Source organism: Spinacia oleracea, chromosome 2, assembly GCF_020520425.1.
Source record: "Spinacia oleracea cultivar Varoflay chromosome 2, BTI_SOV_V1, whole genome shotgun sequence".
Taxonomy (NCBI): domain Eukaryota; kingdom Viridiplantae; phylum Streptophyta; class Magnoliopsida; order Caryophyllales; family Amaranthaceae; genus Spinacia; species Spinacia oleracea.
Genome location: NC_079488.1, coordinates 6,317,592 through 6,334,965, shown reverse-complemented (window position 1 = coordinate 6,334,965; position 17,374 = coordinate 6,317,592). Strand labels below are relative to the sequence as shown.

General features: G+C 42.1%; 1 pseudogene; it reads left to right on the top strand.

The window, feature by feature from the left end:
• The first annotated feature begins 14,947 nt into the window (after window positions 1-14,947).
• LOC130468211 (uncharacterized) lies at window positions 14,948-15,047 on the top strand (annotated as a pseudogene).
• The last annotated feature ends 2,327 nt before the right edge of the window (window positions 15,048-17,374 follow it).

The window sequence follows — 17,374 nt, the reverse complement described above, 5'->3', positions numbered from 1 at the left end:
TTTATATTTTTTTTACATAAGAATAAATTGGGTGAAAGGTGCTTTCTTTTAATCCTTCTATGAAATTCTCTTCATTGACTTCATTTTCACTATTTTACTCATCCTGGAATCTGTTATCTGGTTTCCTAATTCGAGTGTAGTTTTGTTTCCTTTCTGCTACTACCAATTTTAAAAAAACGTTCACAGAAACCAGAATTGACAGTCAAGTTTGATGGCATCTGTTTTAGTGTACTTGATAAAGCTTGCACACATTTATCGTTTTCTGTTCTCTTATCTATTAGTTAATCCTTCCCTGGTGGATTTGGTTCTATTACGTCTTCCCTGTAGCATAATGGTATGACTCTTTCTATGAAAATAGTATAGTACCAAAACAAAGCTGTAGTATAATGGTATTACTCTTTTTATATTTACGCCTGCCCTGTATCGATACTATAGTATCATAATTGTATGACTCTTTCTATGAAAATAGTCACACATCTAAGATATGGTAGAAATATTTTACCTCGAATCAGTTTAAGCAATCCAACTATTATAAAGGGTCTTCTAAGGGTTTTGATAATGGTATATTTGTTTCGCTATATAGATTTCAAATTATTTCTCTTTTAGTGGTAGTTTAGAAGAGACGTCCGTTCCCATAGAAATGTGTGTTATGCTGATATGATAATTTTCCATTCTATTTGAGCACAAACCAAAGGCATCACTCTTTCTCTTCAAGTCTTTCCCGTATTACACTCTAACCGCCTTTTTCCTTTCCCCCTTTCTTTATGGATTTCAGGATTTTGTCTTCACACTAGTAGAGAAACATCATTTGCAACTTATCTAGTTCCCATGAGCTGCATTGAAGTGTTTAAACTCTGGTAAGTGGTTGCTACAGAAATAGTTGTTGGCAGCTGTGAGGTTGTTGATGCTCCCATTATTGCCTTGCTGAGTTACTGGGATTTTGTTTGTTTGTGCCAACCAGTTCATGAACACAAATATGAATTTATTTGATTATTTATGAGAGGCAACACCACTGGCGACTAATAGTGAAAACGGATTTTTCTTGGCATACAAGATACTTCTATGTTATTGTCATGAGTCAAGACTTCGATTAGAAGATCGTTATTTGTACTTGTTTTACTGTATATGTTAATGATTAGAAATGGACCACTGCAACTTATCTAGTTCAAACTTATGAAATAGAGATGGAATCATTTAATCTGCACACTACTTTTTAGTTAAAGGTTCTTTTTGCGAAAACTTAATTCATACAGGGTTTTATCAATCAATGATTTCTTTGTTTTTTGTGAATTTAGGGTAATAATTTTCTATAGTGTAGTTGTTTTTCTCTATCAGAATTTCTAAATGAGACACTCTAAAAGATAAGAATCCTATAATGTCATGTTGTATTTGAATGATCTTTGTTGTTCTGTTTTGTATTACTTGATTCTCTTACAATTATTAGGAAGTCTTAATAAAATGGCTTCATGGTATTGTGCGTGAGTGTTAATTATGCGATTCTTTTGTGTAGTTTTTGTTTTTTCTATTGCCTATCTTAATTTGTTAGGGTGATTTCTAAATATGTATACGGTACATCAACATACTCGGTACAGATTTAGGGTGATTGCTAAATATGTATACGGTACCTAAGAACAGTAACCCAGAAGAAGGGACACGGGTTTCACACTTTCACTAATTACTTCTATTTACCTTTTTTTTAGATTAAATTTATTTACAGTAGACTACGGAGAAATTAAGAGGTACAGAATGCCGATCAATCGAGCTCGAATGTAATCATGGAAAATGGCAAGATTTAGATTTTATTCTCTGTAGTTGTTAGTAGTTTAAACCTCAATTTTTCAACAGTTATCTTTAAATTTATTTTCCTGAAAAGATGTTAAAGGTTCTGCCTTGCAATCTTTATATGGTTGCATATTTTCTTGTTGGAAGATGTTGGTTGTTAAGATGATTTTTTTGATTTCGATCTGCAGGATGAGTCAGAAAATGTTGAAGTTTCTGAAGGAACTGTTTCATCTGGTTTTGTAGATATCAGTACCGGATCACCATTTCTTTTCGTTGTGACTGCTTGGTGCTTTTCGGTTATGATGTACATGTTAGGTTATGATACATATGACAAAACATAAATCATACGGAAAAACCATAAAGCCAGGAAACATATTATTTACACATAATCATATAGCATAATTTAGGTGCATACACTTTGTAGCGTGCCCTCCCTAGCTGCGCCCGAACCGAACAAGAACAAGTCTTTAGGACTCCAAGTGCCGTCCCTCCGTAGATAGTCCACAGCACGTCCGGATCCGCCTTAAGATTGACCAACTAGAATCGCCCTTAAGGTGCTACACTTTTCGGCAATTATGGGCAAGAATGTGACTGAATTTTTGCTCTCAAAAATCACTTTGAATACTTCAAAACTCGTTATAAATTGTGAACCCAAGCCACATATTTATAGGGGTATGGAAAGAGAATTGGAATCCTACTAGGATACGAATTAATTAAATTAGAATCCTAGTAGAACTCTTATTTAATTAATTTATCCTTTTAGGATTAGGAATTTAATCATATATCGAATCCTGATAGCTTTAGGATTCGTATAGCACGTACACGAGCATCGCACGAGCACCGCACACTCGCGCAGGCCTTGCGGCCCACGCTGAGCGCACAGCACTCGGCCCATGCTGCTGCCTGTGTCCGCGCGCGCGCCCAAGGCCTTGGCTGGGCCTGGCCTTTCGCTGGGCCTGGTCGAGGCTTGGCGTGTGTTGGTGATGCGTGTGGCTTACTGGGCGATGGCCTGGCTTCGTGCTGGGCCTTTGTCTAGAGAGCCTCGTCCGATGCTAATTCGTACGATACGCTTCCGATTAAATTTCCGATTTCGGAAATCATTTCCGATACGACCAATATTTAATATTTCCGATTCCGGAATTATTTTCCGATTCCGATAATATTTCCGATTCTGACAATATTTCCGTTTCCGGCAATATTACCGATTCCGGCAATATTTCCATTTCCATTAATATTTTCCGATACGTACCATGTTTCCGTTTCCGGCAACATTTACGAGTTGGATAATATTTATATTTCCGATACGATCCATATTTCCGTTTTCGGTAATATCATCGTTTCCGGAGTATTCATTTCTTGCTTGTGACGATCTCAGCTCCCACTGAAACCAAGATCCGTCGATTCCGAATATCCATAGATGGAGTATTTAATGCCATTAAATACTTGATCCGTTTACGTACTATTTGTGTGACCCTACGGGTTCAGTCAAGAGTAAGCTGTGGATTAATATAATTAATTCCACTTGAACTGAAGCGGCCTCTAGCTAGGCATTCAGCTCACTTGATCTCACTGAATTATTAACTTGTTAATTAATACTGAACCGCATTTATTAGACTGCATACTTGGACCAAGGGCACTATTTCCTTCAGTCTCCCACTTGTCCTTAGGGACAAGTGTGCATTACCTAATTCCTTTGTCGCTCGATGCTTGGTCTTGACCATAAGGTAAGAGTTGTCATCCTTATTATGTCCAGAGGTGTTTCTCGGTTTCAGAGTTCAACTGATCAAATAAACAGATAATCATAGCCTATGATTCATCCGAGCACGGCCATGCATTTTACAGTTTCTAGCTCTCCGAGTGGTCTTGTACAACTTTTAAGCATCTCATCCCGATTTATGGGAGGACAATCCCAATCTTGAGATTAGACTTCGTTTGATAGGTGATTACCTGAGCGTTGGCTTTATAGCCTCCTTTTACGGTGCGACGGTTGGTCAACGTCAAAGCAACCAGTTCTCAAACAAGTAATCTCAAATCACTCAGGTATTGAGGATTTAGTGTCTAATAATTTTAATGAAATTTACTTATGACAGATTTTCATCTCTTACAGTAAAGTTTCATAGGTCTGTCCGATACTAGTCTTCCCAAAGTAAGTATCTATGCAAATGATTATGACATTGCCATGTCCACATAGTTCAAGAAACAGAACTACTAGTCATCTTGCTTTCTAATCGTCTAACGTTTTCTATACGTCCAATTTTATAGAAAACTCCGACCAGGGACCATTTTCAACTTTTGACATTCAAGTTCACTTGATAGACATTTCTTAGTCACAGGACTGTTCCTGACAGTCTATCTTGAATATATCGTCAAATTGAAGGGACTCATAATTTAATAAACCACAAATTAAATGGAAAAATGAATTCTATTCATTTATTGTGAATGATTAACCAATAATGTTTTACAAAGAATTAAACTCTAAAACTTTAAAACATTAAATAAGGACATCAAAGCCATTCTCCAATATGCTTGATTCCCATAGCTGCAATGTGCGAGTTGTGCTTCGCCTGCGGCAGAGGTTTAGTCAATGGATCTGATATGTTGTCATCAGTTCCAATCTTGCTTATCTCGACTTCTTTTCTTTCAACGAACTCTTGTAGAAGGTGAAATCTACGAAGTACATGCTTGACTCTTTGGTGGTGTCTAGGCTCCTTTGCCTGTGCAATAGCTCCGTTATTATCACAATATAGGGCTATTGGTCCTTTAATGGAGGGGACTACACCAAGTTCACCTATGAACTTCCGTAGCCATATAGCTTCCTTTGCTGCTTCATGTGCAGCAATGTACTCCGCTTTAGTTGTAGAATCCGCAATGGTGCTTTGCTTAGCACTTTTCCAGCTTACTGCACCTCCGTTGAGGCAGAAGACAAACCCAGACTGTGATCTGAAATCATCTTTGTCGGTTTGGAAACTTGCGTCCGTATAGCCTTTAACAATTAATTCATCATCTCCACCATAGATGACAGGCTAAAGTCGTATCACCTAATCAAAAATAACCTAAGTCCACTAGCTAGGTAGCAAGGGAAGTCATGATCGAATCCACAGGAAAACAGGCGTTCTTTCTACTATCAGTTAATTAATCTAGACTATTGTGAACAAGAGTTGGTTGGTGATTTGTATGCTAAGACTACGAACGATAATTAAACGAGTATGAATCAATATATTAAGGAATCTAGGGCATAGGTTCACCAACAAATAACAATCCAAAACAATGAACAATCACGATAATCAACAAAGTAATTAATTAGATTAGCATGCTCTCTCAAATCGATACTAATCATAGACTTAGAATTAACGGGCTCTCGCTACGTATTAACTCTAATTCCACCTATGGACACAAGCCTAAACATCAAATTGCATCTCTCGAATCTTAATTTGATATTGCATAACTATCACAATTAAACCTGCGCAAATCTAATTGTATAGTGAAATAAACCAATCAATAGGAATCAATTGCAATGCCAACAATCATGATTATTCAATATCCCTTCATATCATTCATGGATCCCCAAACCCTAGAAATTAGACTACTCAAGCATATTAACAATAAACAAAGCAATTAGCATGATTGAAAACATAATTAAAGCTAAACAAAGAATTGAAATAAAGAATAATACCTTAATTGAAGAACAAGAGGAATGGAAAGCTTGAATTTTTATTGAAATTGAAAACTAAGTGTTTGCATAAATCTAGAGAGAATTTAAACTAAGGAAATAAACTAAGGGTCTAATACTAGGAAATAAGATATCCAACTAAAACATATGGGCTTAGTATTTATAGTTTTTGCCCAAAATAAAATTAGGAAACCAGAAAAACTAAGGCAAACGCGCGCACAAACGCTCCTAGGTTGTCGTCGCCCGGTCAGGCGACCTTCCGCCCGACGGGCGACCAGCTCGAAATCTGCCCGTCGGGCGCAAGTCTGCCCGCCGGGCGGAGGGAGACTTCTGGGATTCATCCGCACGCGCCCGGTCGGGAGCCACTCCCCCGTCGGGCGAGATGACATTTCTTGTGCTGCTGCTCCTGATGGGCGCCCGGTGGGCACCGGGCGAAACACCGCCCGTCGGGCGCCTGCTGCCTGTTGCTTCTTTCTGCTTGCTCGCCCGATGGGCGAGGGGCAATCCACCGAGCGGAGGGCTAAGTGATTCGCCCTTCGTCCGCAACACCGAGTCTAACTTCCGAGGCTCGATCATGAACATCTAGGGCTCCCGTAAGTAGACAATAGTCGTCCCGAATCCCCTCGGGATCGTGTAGTGGCCTAAATCATCATGAAACGGGTCTAAAAAGACCAATTTCTCACTAAGTAGTCCTGAAACTCAAGGCACACTCAAATGCACATATTAGTAATAAAAACTGCTCCTAGGAGCTCAATTGACGCATAAAAGTACTAAGGGACGGGGGTGAAAATACTATATAAAACGCGCATATCAAACCTCCCCAAGCTAGATCCTTGCTTGTCCCTAAGCAAGGAAATCATCGATGAACACAAGACCAACTTCACCCCCAACATATTTCAAAATGAAAACATAATCCAAGGTAAAATCCAACAAGCATGCATCAATGTCAACCAATCAAATCCATTCAATCGCTAATCCACCTTAACAATCGTCACGCAAAGCGAACCACAAATGCACAATGGAATTCAAGACTAGTGCTCACACACTCGTCACTCATTTATATGGCGGATAAAAGATGTACCCGTTCGCTCCCCTCCCAACATATACGTGAGCAATGCCCTCCCAAACTCACACACTCGTGTGTCTAGAAAAGCATACACTCAACCTAGTAGTCGACTCGGAATGTGTCATGTCATAACTTGCATTGATAAAAAACTACTTTCACATTAATACAACTCTATGCACAAAGGTCGGGAGGTCTTTCAAGCTTGTAATGATAGGCTTAGGTAAGGGTGTGGTAAATTTAGGTAAAATGTGAGCTTAAAGCCTTGGCTTTGGGGAGCATAAATCCTAGCAAATCCATGATCAATCACAAACGATGACCACAACTCTCCCACTCAACACATGAATAAAACAACAAACAAACCACACTATACTTTCTTGCCTTGATTTCACAATTATAACCAATCACTCATGAAGATAAGAAATTGTAATACCGGAGTGACAAAAGCTTGAATTATTTTGAGAATAACGATTTTTTTCTTTTTTTGCTCAATCTCTCTTTTTTTTTTTTCTTCTCTTTTTTTTTCTTCTTTTGGAACCTTCACAAATTTTTTTTTATTCTCCTCATCTCATTCATTTTTCAGCTCATTTTTTATTTCAACTACAATCATGATAAGAAGAACTTCCCTTTTCAATACTCAATATGCTCAAAATGTACCACACTACAACTCCCTCGCCTCACTACTATTAGCTCCCCCAAGCTAGGCTTGGGACTAGTAACCAATGTGGCTTTCATGGGCTTGTAATATGGTTAGTCACCGAATAAAGGACACAAGCACAACATGGGTAGAAAAAGAGGGAACAAATATATCTAAATTCATCTGAAGGCTACCTAAATAGAAAAATGCCTTCGTCCTCCACAATGTGCATGTATATGAGTCATAGAACACTACTAATAGTTGCAAACCAATACTCAAAATCAATGACACACCAGGAAGCTATCACACATCCTAACCAAGTCAACTAGTCAAGCACCAAGTCCACAAGTAGTTAGTCGGAGTTGACTCATGTTAAGGCATCACAGCAATCGAATATCAAATCATGGCTAACACATCTACATTTCCCATCATCAAATACCAAGAATCAAATCAATTTCCGCTCAAGGGGCACAGGGAAGCATGATATTGTATTCATCGGAACGTATTTTTGTATTTTTTTTTTCAAAGCAATAAACTACTCTACAAAGCAATAAACACACCAAAATAATCACACAACAATAAGTAAATGATGAAATAAAAGGAAAACATACCTAATATGTACAGGTAATGTGAACCCCCCCCCCCCCCCAAACCAAATCAGACAATGTCCTCATTGGCTCAAGGGGTACTGAACCATCATCATCATCAACAGCATCACTGATGGCCTTGGCCATCATCACCATCATCACCATCGCCACCTTAGCCACCTTGGCCACCATAGCCGCTACTGCCCGCTCCAAACCCCCCGTAGTGGGTGGGCGTGAAGGTGCCCATGGAACCGGGGGCTCCGTACCCTTCCGCGGGGTAAGTAAACCAGGAAGGTGCTGATGATCTGGGGCTATGTAGCCTTGCCTGGCGTACTGATCGTAGAAAGGAAACATAGTCCTCTGGTGATCCGCGGCAAACTCATGGAAACCGAGCTCAAGTCTGCCCAGCCTCTCATGAATGGCCCCCAACTCCTCTGAAGACCCTTGCTCCTCCTGTGGAGTCGGACTACCTCTCTGTCCCGACCCTCTCTCTCTACGCCCTCCCCGCCGGAAATATGTGCGAGGCGCGGCCTCGGGTTGTGGCTGGGGCTGGGGATGGGCTAAGGGTGGTGCCTGCTCACCTACATACAGATAATGGGACTGACCCCTCGTAAAACTGGTGAGCCCGGTGGTGTCCGGTAGAGTAAAGAGAGCGTTCCTCTGGAACATCCATGACATCTGACCGGGAAGAAGTTCCCCGTACTCAGAGTGCACCCTGTAAAGGCTCCCAAAATACTCCAAATCTAACAGATTGTTACCCCGGACCGCGGCACAGTCCCTCTCAGCAAAGTTTGCCACCGCTATGGCAATGTGGGTGACTAAACCCCCTAAAGCAATATCGGTCAAGTAGCGGTGGTTAGCAGTAGTGAGCAAATGCATGGCAAGGTGAGGGGCCAAATTCATCTTGTATCCTTCATTTCCATCCAACAAAAACCCCCCGAGCACCTCTAACTCTGTGCTCCTCACATTCTCCTTTTGGTCCCTCCCAAAGATGGTAAAGGCCATGAATCGGAACCAAACAAAAGGGACGGGGTGTTGCACGCTAGATGCGTGCAAATGCTGCATGCTACTGGGATTGAAATCCCCAGTCAACTTTCCCCAAATTGAACTATTAAGATGTCCCTCCACGGGGGACCTATCATGCTCAACAGATAATCCAAATATTGCACCAAAATCTTTAATAGGCATATTAAAATCATTATTCAACAATCGAAAAGAAACTCTAGTGACATCCTTATATCCATTTTTTGTGACATTAAATGGGCTAAGGAATTCAAGAGTAAGATCCCTAAATGTCAATCGAACCATGGAAAACATGTGCTTCATGCCCACCCCATGAAATAATCTCCTAACATCCCTCTCAATACCCATATCATGCAAATTTTTCTGACAAATAAATCGAGTAGGGACTACCTTCCGAAGCTTGAGGTGTGCAAGACGGGTTTGTTGCTCCTCGCTAGTTAGAATCATGTTCGGGAAGGCCGAATCCGGTGCAAACTGAGGTGGTGGTGGTGGACGGCTTGTGGAAGCCTCCTCTTGTCTCCTTGTTGCTCCCGTGCAAGTTCTCTTTGGCCTTGAACCCATTGTTGAAGATGATTTGAGTTTTGAAATGTTTTTGGTGAAATTGGGTTTTTTGTGGAGAGTGAGAAAGAGTGAAAATTGTTTGGTGGAGGTTGAAGAGGATGTGATGAGGATGATGTTGGTGTGTGGCTTGATGAATTTGAGTGAGAGATGAGGGAGATATGGAGAGTTGAAGTTCTTAGGGTTTGGGGTTTAATGGATTTTGAGAGGAGTTGAAGGAGATGATTGAAAGGAGAAGTGATCCAATACTCAAAATCCCGTGGTAATAATGCGCAATTCTCCTCTCGCCCGAAGGGCCTGCGGCTCGTAGGCCGCCCGACGGGCACAGGTCCGCCCGTCGGGCGAATGGCGACATTGGTTTCTCATTCCGCACGGGCCCGGTCGGGCAGCTCCCGCCCGGCGGGCGACGGGCGATTTTCCGAAAAAGGCTTTTCTCTCTCCGCCCGTCGGGCGCAGGTCTGCCCGACGGGCGGAGGTAGACGTTTTGCAATCTTCTCCTCGCCCCCGGTCGGGCGGCTCTCGCCCGGCGGGCCTATTGCGACTTTGCTCCTCGCGGATTTTTCTATCTTTTCGTGCTTAGGAGCTAAACCTGTACATCATTAAACACCCAAAGACCGTAAAAATAATCTCTCCTCACCACTCATAAGAAAAGAGACTAAACTACAAAACACACAAAGCAAAACTTAAACTATCGAAAGCAATGAAATACGAGTTGCCTCCCGCAAAGCGCTGGTTTATTCATAGGTCCCCCTCGACCTTGTTACCTTGAATATGCAGTTTATGAGGCGGAGGGATTGAGGTGATGGACCTCAACCACTCCTACAGTAGCCCCATCATGGTACAACTTCAGACGTTGCTCGTTGACCTTGAATCGTTCACCATTATCATTCTCTACTTCAACGGACCCAAACTTGCTTACCATAGTCACGGTGAACGGCCCAGACCACCTAGACTTAAGTTTTCCAGGAAATAACTTAAGCCTAGAGTTAAAGAGTAGAACCTTGTCGCCCACCGCGAACTCTCTATGCAAAATGTGATTGTCGTGCCACTTCTTGGTCTTTTCCTTATAAATCTGGGCACTATCATAGGCTTGTAGTCGGAATTCATTGAGCTCACCCAATTGAAGTAACCGCTTCTCACCGGCTAACTTGGCATCCATGTTGAGTTGTTTTATTGCCCAATAAGCCTTGTACTCCATTTCTACTGGTAAGTGACACGCCTTGCCATACACCAACCGATACGGGGAGGTACCAATAGGTGTCTTAAAGGCGGTTCTGTATGCCCATAGAGTATCATCCAACTTATCGCTCCAATCCTTTCTAGACTTTGCCACCACTTTCTCGAGTATAGATTTGATCTCTCGGTTAGAGACCTCAACTTGCCCACTTGTCTGAGGGTGATAGGCTAGCCCAGTGCGGTGATAAACCCCATACTTGCGCAGGAGCGCATCCAGATGCTTTTCATGGAAGTGTGACCCTCCATCACTAATCAAAGCACGCGGAACCCCGAATCTCGGAAAGATGATTTTCTTGAACATAGAAATGACTGTCTTTGCATCGTTGGTAGGTGAGGCAACGGCTTCCACCCACTTTGACACATAATCTACAGCAACAAGGATATACAAGTTACCCTTGGACGATGGGAATGGTCCCATGTAATCAATTCTCCATACATCGAAAACCTCAACCTTAAGGATCCCGTTCTGTGGCATCTCATACCTCCTCGAAATAGTGCCGGCCCTCTGGCACGCATCACAAGCCATAATAAAAGCCTGTGCATCCTTGAACATAGTAGGCCAGTAAAAACCACATTGTGACAGCTTAGCGTTTGTTTTAGACGGTCCATGGTGACTACCATAAGGTGAAGAATGACACCTACTGATAACACCTTGAACTTCCCATTCTTGAATACAACGCTTGTACATCCCTTCAGCAGTCTCACAAAACAAATAAGGGTCGTCCCGAAAGTAGAAGCGGACGTCATGTAGGAATTTCCTCTTCTGTTGATATGTAAGATCGGCCGGAAGAATTCCCCCCACAATGTAGTTAGCAAAATCTGCGAACCATGGCGACTGACTGGCAAGTGCAAGTAAATGATCATCCGGAAATGAATCATCAATCGGTGTAGATCCCTTACCATCATCATACCTCGATCTAGACAGGTGATCTGCAACAACATTCTCAGCCCCTTTTTTATCGCGAATCTCCAGATCAAACTCTTGTAGCAGTAGTATCCATCGAATAAGCCTGGGCTTGGCTTCCTTCTTTGAGAGCAGATACTTAAGAGCCGCATGGTCAGTATAGATTATCACCTTGGACCCAATCAGATAGGTGCGAAACTTGTCCAAGGCATAGACTATGGCTAGAAGCTCCTTCTCAGTAGTAGCATAATTAACTTGAGCTTCATCTAAGGTCTTACTTGCATAGTAGATGGCATGCAAAACCTTTTCCTTTCTCTGACCCAAAACTGCCTCAACTGCATAGTCACTTGTATCACACATTATCTCGAACGGAAGGTCCCATTCGGGAGAACGAATGATGGGAGCCGAAATCAGTGCCTGTTTGATCCTGTCAAAAGCCTCGAGACAAGCATCAGTAAACACAAACGGGGCATCCTTGAGGAGGAGCTGGGTAAGTGGTTTAACAATTTTAGAAAATTCCTTGATAAAATGGCGATAAAACCCCGCATGACCAAGAAAACTTCTAACACCCTTCACATTAACTGCAGGGGGTAATTGTTCAATCACTTGGACCTTAGCTCGATCCACCTGAATGCCCTTATCAGATATCAAATGTCCCAAAACCACCCCTTCAGTAACCATGAAATGACACTTTTCCCAGTTCAAGACTAAATTACACTCTTCACATCTTTTCAAGACTTTAGTCAGATTTAGCAAGCAAGAACCAAAAGAAGTACCATAGACGCTAAAATCATCCATAAACACTTCCATGATAGACTCAATAAAATCAAAAAAGATACTCATCATGCAACGTTGAAAAGTAGCGGGTGCATTACACAGACCAAAAGGCATCCTACGATATGCAAACGTACCATAGAGACAAGTGAAGGTAGTCTTTTCCTGGTCGTCTGGATGTATGGGAATTTGAAAGAAACCAGAATAACCCTCCAGATAACAGAAAAACTTGTGACAGGCCAGCCTTTCTAACATTTGATCAATGAAGGGAAGGGGAAAATGGTCCTTTTTAGTAGCAACATTAAGACGCCTATAATCAATACACATGCGCCAACCTGTGACTACCCTAGTTGGTATCAACTCATTTTTTTCATTTCTCACCACAGTTGTCCCCCCTTTCTTAGGCACTACCTGAACAGGACTCACCCACTTAGAATCAGACACAGCATATACAATACCCGCATCAAGCAATTTCATAACTTCGGCTTTTACAACATCTTGCATGACAGGGTTCAAACGACGCTGGGGTTGGATGCATGGTTTATTATTTTCATCTAGATGTATCCTATGCATACAAAAGTCAGGGCTAATACCCTTTAAATCATCAATACTGTACCCAATGGCCTTTTTGTGCCTTTTCAACACAACAAGAAGTTGGGATAACTGGTCTGCATCAAGTGCAGTACTGACGATCACAGGGCAAAGTTGTTCATCATCTAAAAACGCATATTTAAGGTTAGGAGGAAGAGGCTTAAGTTCGGGTTTCTTTACCTCTTTAACAGAACAAACCGGCCGAACTAACCTCTTCAATTTGGTGCTCTCTGGCTCAGATTCTCCACCATTAAGAGCCAACTCCAGAGCATCCACTTCAGCACTCCAAGAACTGCTATCACCTGCAGAAGACTCACAACAAAGCACTGCCTCCAAGGGATCTCTTTCGAGAACTTGGGAGACGTTATCACGAGTAATAAAATCAACTACATCTATACGATAGCATTGTTCCTCCTCTAGCATGGGGCTTTTTAAGGCACTATTCAGATTAAAAGTCACCTTATCATCCCCAACAGACAAAGTCAATTTCCCACTTTTAACATCAATGACCGCCCCCGCCGTGTGAAGGAAGGGTCTACCTAAGATTATGGGAATTTGAGAATCCTCCTGCATGTCTAGTACTACAAAGTCTACAGGTATATAGAATTTACCTACTCTAACAGGGACGTCCTCTAAAACACCTAAGGGGTATTTGACAGAACGGTCGGCCATTTGTAGAGTGATATTAGTAACCTTAAGCTCACCCATATTCAGTTTAGTACAGACAGACAAAGGCATGACAGACACACTAGCACCTAAATCACATAAAGCCTTATCAATAAATACAGTGCCAATGTTACATGGGATGGAAAAACTCCCGGGGTCTTTAAGTTTAGGTGGAGACTTGTTTTGCAAATAAGCACTACATTCCTCAGTGAAAGCTACAGTCTCTACCTCACAAAAAGCATGTTTCCTGGTCAAAATATCTTTCATGAATTTAGCATAAGCAGGAACTTGTAAAATTAATTCAATAAAAGGAACCTTTACCTGCAAATTTTTGACCACTTCCAAGAATCTGCCAAACTGCTTGTCTAGCTTATTCTTGAGTTGTCGGTTTGGGAAGGGGAGTGCAATAGGTGGTGCTTGAATATCTGCCCCCTTCTTAACCTCAGTTGTAGCCTCATTCTCATTGACTACCTTTTCAGCTTCCTTTTTATCCATAACTATCTTCGGGATTTCCTCACTGACCAGATCACTAACAGACACCCCAGGATCAACCTCAACCGGCATAGAAGGACCATCATAATCCCTACCACTCCTCAATGTAATTGCATTAGCAGTCTCCCTATTTTCGGGCTGTGAAGGAAATTGGCCTGGTGGCCTCCCTGCAATAGTAGTAGCCATCTGTGCCAACTGTGTGTCAATGATTTTGTTGTAAGCAGTAAGAGCATCGATCTTTGCATCCTTTTCACTTAGAGATTTTTGCATTTGAAGCATCATGTTTCGCATCTCTACTAGCATAGGGTCAGGCTGTGTGGCTTGAGGTTGTGGTGGTGGAGGTGATGTGTGTTGTCTAGGGAACCCAGGTGGTCCACTAGACTGTTGGTTGTAGATGTTCCGTGGTTGGTAGGATTGTTGATGTGGGGGTTGGTATGGCTGTTGTGGTGGATGTTGGACTTGGTGGGGGTTCTGGATATTGTTGCTCCTGTAGGCTAGTAGAGGGTTGTTTTTGTAGCCCTCATTTTAAGAGTTGGAGAATGGGTTATTTTGTTTGTAGGATTGAAATGCGTTACACTGTTCAACATAGCTCCTACAGTCCTGTGCATAATGACCAGACATTCCACAACTTTCACAAACAGTAGCAGGTTGGGCACTCATAGCAGCTACACTAGCAGGTTGGGTAGGTTGAGCATTGGCTGCTTGCATATTATCAAACTTATAGTGTAAAGCATTCAATTGGGAAGTTAATTATTCAATAGAATTTAAATCATGCTTACCACCCCTATTAGATAGAACTCTAGGATTCCCATACTGGGCATTGTGAATGGCTATCTCCTCAATCACCTCCATAGCTCTAGGCACCTCAAGTTGCATGAACCTCCCACTGGCAGCCGAATCTAACAAACATCTAGACTCATTGCCCAAACCATTATCAAACTGCTGAATCAAGAACCAATCTTCCAAACCATGGTGCGGGCATTCTCTTTGCAAATCCTTGAATCTCTCCCAGACCTCGAACAAGCTCTCATCCGCTTGTTGCGAGATACCTAATATCTGACCCCTCGGACGAGCCGTTTTCTCAGGTGGAAAATATTTAACATAAAAAGCAAGAGCCAAGGATTCCCAATTAGTGATTTTCAAAATCGCCCGATTCAACCCATTTATCCACAGTTTAGCTTTCCCACTCAAAGAGAATGGGAAAAGTATCTCCATAGTCTGCTCCGGAGTCAATCCCTTCTGCTTGATGGTGGAACAATATTGGATGAAGGACTGAATGTGAAGATTCAGATCTTCACCTGGTTCCCCACCGTACTGGCGTCTCTCAATCATGTTAATCAATGCAGGCTCGATCTTGAAGGTCTCAGCTGCAATAGAAGGCATGATCGCCTTTGGTAGCACGGACAGACTTGGCTTAGAATAGTCTGTAAGCCGTGGGGTAGGTGGCGGCAGAAGATTTTCGTCACCCATCTCTATCTCTGAAACTGAATCTGTATCTGAAGGAAAAAGATTGCCAATATTATGATCAGAATCAGGGTAACTCCCACACTGTGCAATGAAAGTTCTTCGTCTACGAAAGGTTCTTTCGGGCTCAGGATCGAATGGAGTGAGATTACTAGTACCTAAGGTCCTGGGCATAGACAAAGACTACAAAACAATGTGAGATCCGGTCTCAAGGAAAGTGAGTTCCTTGAGTAGTAACAAACAATAATCTAGGATAAGCAATCAACAATAGAAAATAAAACCGTCTCCCCGGCAACGGCGCCAAATTTTGACAGGCTAAAGTCGTATCACCTAATCAAAAATAACATAAGTCCACTAGCTAGGTAGCAAGGGAAGTCAAGATCGAATCCACAGGAAAACAGGCGTTCTTTCTACTATCAATTAATTAATCTAGACTATTGTGAACAAGAGTTGGTTGGTGATTTGTATGCTAAGACTACGAACGATAATTAAACGAGTATGAATCAATATATTAAGGAATCTAGGGCATAGGTTCACCAACAAATAACAATCCAGAACAATGAACAATCACGATAATCAACAAAGTAATTAATTAGATTAGCATGCTCTCTCAAATCGATACTAATCATAGACTTAGAATTAACGGGCTCTCGCTACGTATTAACTCTAATTCCACCTATTGACACAAGCCTAAACATCAAATTGCATCTCTCGATTCTTAATTTGATATTGCATAACTACCACAATTAAACCTGCGCAAATCTAATTGTATAGTGAAATAAACCAATCAATAGGAATCAATTGCAATGCCAACAATCATGATTATTCAATATCCCTTCATATCATTCATGGATCCCAAAACCCTAGAAATTAGACTACTCAAGCATATTAACTATAAACAAAGCAATTAGCATGATTGAAAACATAATTAAAGCTAAACAAAGAATTGAAATAAAGAATAATACCTTAATTGAAGAACAAGAGGAATGGAAAGCTTGAATTTTTATTGAAATTGAAAACTAAGTGTTTGCATAAATCTAGAGAGAATTTAAACTAAGGAAATAAACTAAGGGTCTAATACTAGGAAATAAGATATCCAACTAAAACATATGGGCTTAGTATTTATAGTTTTTGCCCAAAATAAAATTAGGAAACCAGAAAAACTAAGGCAAACGCGCGCACAAACGCTCCTGGGTTGTCGTCGCCCTGTCGGGCGACCTTCCGCCCGACGGGCGACCAGCTCGAAATCCGCCCGTCGGGCGCAAGTCTGCCCGCCGGGCGGAGGGAGACTTCTGGGATTCATCCGCACGCGCCCGGTCGGGCGCCACTCGCCCGTCGGGCGAGATGACATTTCTTGTGCTGCTGCTCCTGATGGGCGCCCGGTGGGCACCGGGCGAAACACCGCCCGTCGAGCGCCTGCTGCCTGTTGCTTCTTTCTGCTTGCTCGCCCGATGGGCGAGGGGCAATCCACCAGGCGGAGGGCTAAGTGATCCGCCCTTCGTCCGCAACACCGAGTCTAACTTGAGGCTCGATCATGAACATCTAGGGCTCCCGTAAGTAGACAATAGTCGTCCCGAATCCCATCGGGATCGTGTAGTGGCCTAAATCATCATGAAACGGGTCTAAAAAGACCAATTTCTCACTAAGTAGTCCTGAAACTCAAGGCACACTCAAATGCACAGATTAGTACTAAAAACGGCTCCTAGGAGCTCAATTGACGCATAAAAGTACTAAGGGACGGGGGTGAAAATACTATATAAAACGCGCATATCAATAGACCAGGAAGTCATCTTTGTGTCATTTCAGGTACTTCAGAATATTCTTGGCAGCAGTCCAATGTGCCTCTCCTGGGTCTGACTGGTATCTGCTCGTAGCACTGAGTGCGTACGCAACATTCGGGCGTGTACATATCATAGCATACATTATT